Raw genomic sequence first — 5,791 nt, forward strand, 5'->3', positions numbered from 1 at the left:
TTTACCTAGGAAGTAATAAAAATATTTGTGTTGCGTAAAGCTAAGGATAAATAATGTTGTGATTGTTATTAAAGGGACACTCCAGTCATCCAGCCATCATCCAAATCATACCATCTGAACAACCAACAAACCTCTACAGATCATCCCTACCAAACTCATCCCCATCCAAACAGTTCTCTTCTATTGTTTCATTTCCTCCTCAACCACCGACTAGATTTTAAGCTCACAAGACCAGGGCCATCTTCTCCTTTTGAACCAGTTATTGTGTGTTTAAATTCAATTTATTTGTCTGATTGTAACAGTGCTATGGAATCTGCTGGTGCTATAAAAATAAATGTAATGTGATTGTATACCCTTTAATTATACCTGGGAACTTGTGGGCTCCAGCCACCCAGAGCCTACCCTTGCAGGACACGGCCAGGACTGCCCACTGATGTAATTTAAAGGGGAAATGAGTGGAAAGTGGGGAGTGTCAGGACCCTGCTCCCGTGACCTGGAAGATTTGGGTGCTGACCTGGAGAACCTCTGCATAGGGCAGCTTAGCGTTCCCTTTAAATTATAATTTTCTTTCTTTTCCCTTCTTTTGATTTCCATCTTCCGCATCTTCAGTTCACGTGAGGGCAAAAAGACATTTCTGAATCATGGGGGGGTCTGGCCTCATTTTTGTAAAATTTGACCTAAAAGGTCTTCCCTTCAAATTAAATAAAAGCCATCACCAAAGACATCATCAGTCCCATAGCTATGTAGAGTAGATGTCTGCAGGAAATTTTCATCTAAATCACTTTCTACAGTGGATCTCGATACAAGGGTTCCTAGGGTTATAAAATGTTCATGCTGATGACATTATGATATTTGGTGCTGGAGTGCAGTTTTTCTTGGGCCTGTTTTTATTCCCAGTCTGGACTTGCACATTGGAATGATCAGCCTGCCCTGCATTAGCATGAAGAGAGGACAGAAATATAAATATTGCACCTTTATATATTGAAAGAAAAATCTTACTAAATCAGTTAGCTAACCTACTTTAAAATTATATTTATATTTTCTTGGAACTGTTACCTGTTATCTATTTGTCACAATTGTATCAATTGTATCAGTACTTAATCTGCCAAATTTTGGTTATTTCCTGCCGTCTCCAAAATACTATACCAAAGGGTTGGCCTACAGATAAAAACTAAGAAAACAATCCTCTACTATTTAAATACTGTTGTTTTTTTCTTTATTTCCTTTACAATTTTTGTTCTAGTTACCAATGACTTTAAAGGAAGGGAGCTTTTTTTATATATAAAAAAGGGAGAAAAGAAGACTTTACTGAAGTTTCATATTCCTCGAGAGTCAGTAGTGATTACTGTAAAGTGAACCTACTTTGCAGCTGCCAAAGGTTACTATAATGTGCTGTGTCAGGGGGGCTGGGCTTAGTGAACTTCTTTACTGGGATTTCCGTACTGGGAATTCTCTCCTTCCATTCAAGGTTATTTCCACCCTCCCATAACTAAACAAAAAGCATTCTGGAGATGCAAAAGAAGCACCTTTAAAATGACTAACTAATGGTTAGGATGTTTAAAACATTTTTACTTTGATTAAGAAGGCTGGAATGTGCATTAATATTCTCTGTGTTATATAGTGTATGTGTGTGTATGTATGTGAGCATCCACTTGTATGTGAAAGAATGGGGAAAAGTAGATCAGCATTTCTACTATACCAGCCCAAAATTGTATAGACCACCACATTTTTTTGTTGAGGGAGGTTACTTTAGAGTTCCTTGTCTGGATCTCTGATTTGGCTTGGAGCTGCTACAAGTCTTCACAATAAAACCTTTGCATGAACTATAATAACTTAATCTGAAATTGTGTAAACAATTTGCAGGCAAGTGAAGTGCTGGCAACAGTATTTCCCAGGTATTAGTCACATAAGGTGAAAAAGAGATTTACCAACTTTAAGGTTCACTTTCCTTGGAAACCTGACAGCAGCTTATATCATGTATGGGTCTACCCACCAATAACCTGTTATGTATGTATTTGTATAATTTTACCATGTCCCTCTAAGAATCATATTCTCAAAATCAGATGAAAATGTGCACTTCAAGGGGACTTCTAGGAAAGGTGAAAGAAAAGTGAGAGAGCTGCGGGCTTAAGTTTTATAAGCTCTGTAGGTTCCTTTTAGCTTTATGAGGTTGTACAGACTACATGTTGGAATTAGTGGGAAAATTAAATGAGACCTTTTTCATCTTTTGCTAAATGGTAACCACCATCCATTGCTAAACCATTGTAATCACTGTTTTGTATTGACTGCTGAGTGCAAAGCCAGCCTGATCAGCAGGTGGCAGCATATGGAAAGTATGTCTACTATTATGTTATTTTGTCATATTTTATTTATCTTGTGCTAATATCTCTGGTTCGTTGCATCCATTTTGTCTGTGCAGTCAATCCTAATGTTCCAATTTTCTAAAGTAGTGTAACTAGATGTTATATCAGTCATAAAAATGCCCCTCATATAATAAGGCTGACTTTTTATACATTTTTTACTTATTTAATTTCTTATTGACCTTTGCATGAATTTTTATTGAATGTATTTTTTTTCCATTTATAAGATTTGTGGTCTAAAAAATAATACAAAACAAGGGGGATGGGAAAAAAAGTGCTAGACAGGACTTTCTAAAGGTAATTCTTTGTTAAAAACATATTAAACAAATTCTTGAAAATCCTAAAAGTTCATAAAATAGAGCAGCAGCCCACTTGCCAAGGTTTCCTCTTCTTGGCTTGATTGATAGAAATTTACAAAGAGGGTAGTAGTTGGGCTTCAACAATAAAAAAATAAAAAAAGTAGGACAATAGTGTAGTATGTTTATATTCCAGGTATATATAAAATAAGATAAAAATGTGGTACTCACAATTTTTTGGAGCTATCCTAGCACGTATGGGCGATACAATCCTTGCCTAAGGATGAAATAGCAGCAATGTTGTGGTACTCAGGTGTTGGTTAAAATCATGGCTAAGAGCAGTTTGAAGGTTGCTCTTTCATACAGGCGTATGTGGTATGATCCCCACCAAGGATATTGGAACAGCAGGTGTTGTCAGGGTGAGGAACCCGGTATGCAGGATACCTCACAGCGGTGAGGGCAGATGTCCAGAAATAAATAGCCAAAGCTCAGGATTGGAGAAAACAGCGTAGACGGTATTTATTAGCCAAGGTTCAGGAACAGAGAACTCAGCATAAACGGTATTCAATAGCCAAGGGTCAGGAACGGAGAAATCAGCATAAACGGTATTCAATAGCCAAGGGTCAGGAACGGAGAAATCAGCATAAAAGGTATTCAATAGCCAAGGTTCAGCAATAGGAATCGATAGGAAAAAACAGCAACACAATAGAGCTCCGTTAAGCACAATAACTGAGCACTGAGTGATACTCAGTGCTGGTTTTTAAAGCTACCACCAGGGGTCGCCCGCCTCTGTGCGTAACGTCGTTGACGCGCGTTCCCTGCCTTCTCCATTCAGGAATCCACAAAGAAAGACGCGCGCGTCTATACACAGACGGCGAAGCATCCGACGGAGCAGCAGTGAGGACGGCAGCGGCGTGGGAACTGGTGCCCGTCATTGGCGGGTACTCAGGTGAGTCGCTTCGTTGGGGTCTTTGCTGAGGACCCTGACAGGTGTCCTTCTTGATAAAAAAAATAAAATGGTCCCAGGAGCAATGTAAAAAGGTTATTTATTTATACTTTACAGAATAAAAAAGTATAAAGTAGTATAAAACAGCACACTTTGAAAAAGCCTTTGTAAAGGCGATAACATGGTCAGACTAAAATATGGTTATCCTAGAATTAAAAAGGCGACAAACAAATTGCACAAGACAATCAAGGACATTAAATTGTTTATTGACAGATTCAGGGAGGATGAAATTTGTGGCAGGGAGAATTGCAAATGTCAGGTTTCGGATCCCATACAAGGCTTTGATGAAATTGGGCTCTGGAAACAAAAAGGAAAACAGGTATCGGATTTATATAGATTTCTAGAACTAATAAGCTAGCAAGAAAAGGGAAACAAGATAAAAGAAGTGAAAGAAAAAAATAATGATTTATTAACTTGTGAAACTAGTAAAAAGTTGGAATGCATAAGGGGAAAGTAACAGAGCTAATATTTTGTTTATTTCAAATAATACAAAATATTAAGTATTCTGCAAAAGTTATTGAAGCAACAGGACCTGTGTCATACAGGGTGCAATTTCTGACGACAGGACACTGCAAAGACAAGATCAGCATCTGCTGCTATCCCAGTTACAGAGACTAGGGAACCATTGAATAGTTCAAGTGACAGCAATCTTTGAGTTATTGTTCCAGACCCATCATGTCCTGTTTCATCTGACATAATGCAAAACGGTTTAACAAGGCCAGGTGCTGTTCCTATTGAAGTCACTCCTAGCTTGGAGCTTCCAAAAAGGATCATTCACTATCCGAGTTATCTTGAAGACTTTGAGTATTGACTAACTGCAAAGCCAGACTGGTCAGCAGCTGGCAGCATATTGAGAATGTTATTTTCTCATTTATCCATCTTGTGTTGGTATCAGGGATGTAATTGGAAACCACAGGACCCCGTTGGGAAAATTGCCCCGGGAAACCCCAACTTCACCAAACAGCTTATCTGTGCCATTGCCCCTTCACTACATACTGGTAAACACATTTACACAAATTTACACATGCTAACACTTACTCGTACTTACTAACACATACTCCCTCTCACATCGCTTACACACAAACACTTATATACATACATGCTCACACACAAGCACTAACACATACACATTCATGCTCATCCACATTTGTGCAGACATTAATGCTCAGACACACTTATACATAGACATCCATGCTCTCATACACTAATGTATGTGTATTTACCGCAGGGTCATGTGATGTAAGGTGGCTCTGCTGCATTCCTGTCTCCCCGTGCCAGGTTGGAAGGGCCCTATCTGTACAGTTTCGAACGGACACAAGGAGACCAGAACAAGTGGTCACAAGGGTCGCCCAGGCCCCCTAGAGGGACAAGCCCCATTGCAGTTGCGACCCCTGTAGTTAGACCACTGCTTGGTATCTCTGGTTCTTAGGAAAAAAGAAAGAGAATTTCCTGTTTCTGTTTTGCAACTGTTTTGTCTGTGTAGTCATTCTCTTATACTAAATCTTCAGATATACTAAACTTACCTTTATCTGGATGATTATTCTACAAGATTTATAGCTTTAATTAAATATTTTCCTGATACCTGATGGCACTTTGTTGCATCCTGGTTGCACTTTGCTTTCCTGTCTTCTTATTGGTGTTGTAATCTAGAGTATTTAGGTGTGGTGTTATGAAAAATGAGGCTCTCTTTCTATATGTTGTAATATATATAGATATATAAAACCTACATTACTTGTATACAACTGGGAGTGGCACTATTAACTGTTTTTTCAAGCAGTTCTGGCGGATATTGTTTCATGTATTAATTGCAAATCAAAAATGGAGTATATAGTTGTCATAAATGTACTTGAGCTGTGTAGGTGACACTTTTCCTATATTATTATCATTGTTATTATTATTATGTACAAGGGAAGTCACCAAAGTGAAGGTAATTTAAGATAAAACAGCTACTTGTGAATGCTCATATTCAAATTGCAAATACGGTACATTGCAAATTATATTTTATATCTTTAGTACTTAAGAAAGGAAGGAGACATTGGACCAAAAACAGCAAAATAAAGTACAACATCCAAACCTAATATTTAATAAAATTGTTCTGCTTATAACTTATGAGTGTTTTTCAAAGTGTT

This window comes from Sceloporus occidentalis, unplaced genomic scaffold (assembly GCF_023333645.1).
Source record: "Sceloporus occidentalis isolate IW3139 unplaced genomic scaffold, rSceOcc1.0.p SCAF_70, whole genome shotgun sequence".
Classification (NCBI taxonomy): domain Eukaryota; kingdom Metazoa; phylum Chordata; class Lepidosauria; order Squamata; family Phrynosomatidae; genus Sceloporus; species Sceloporus occidentalis.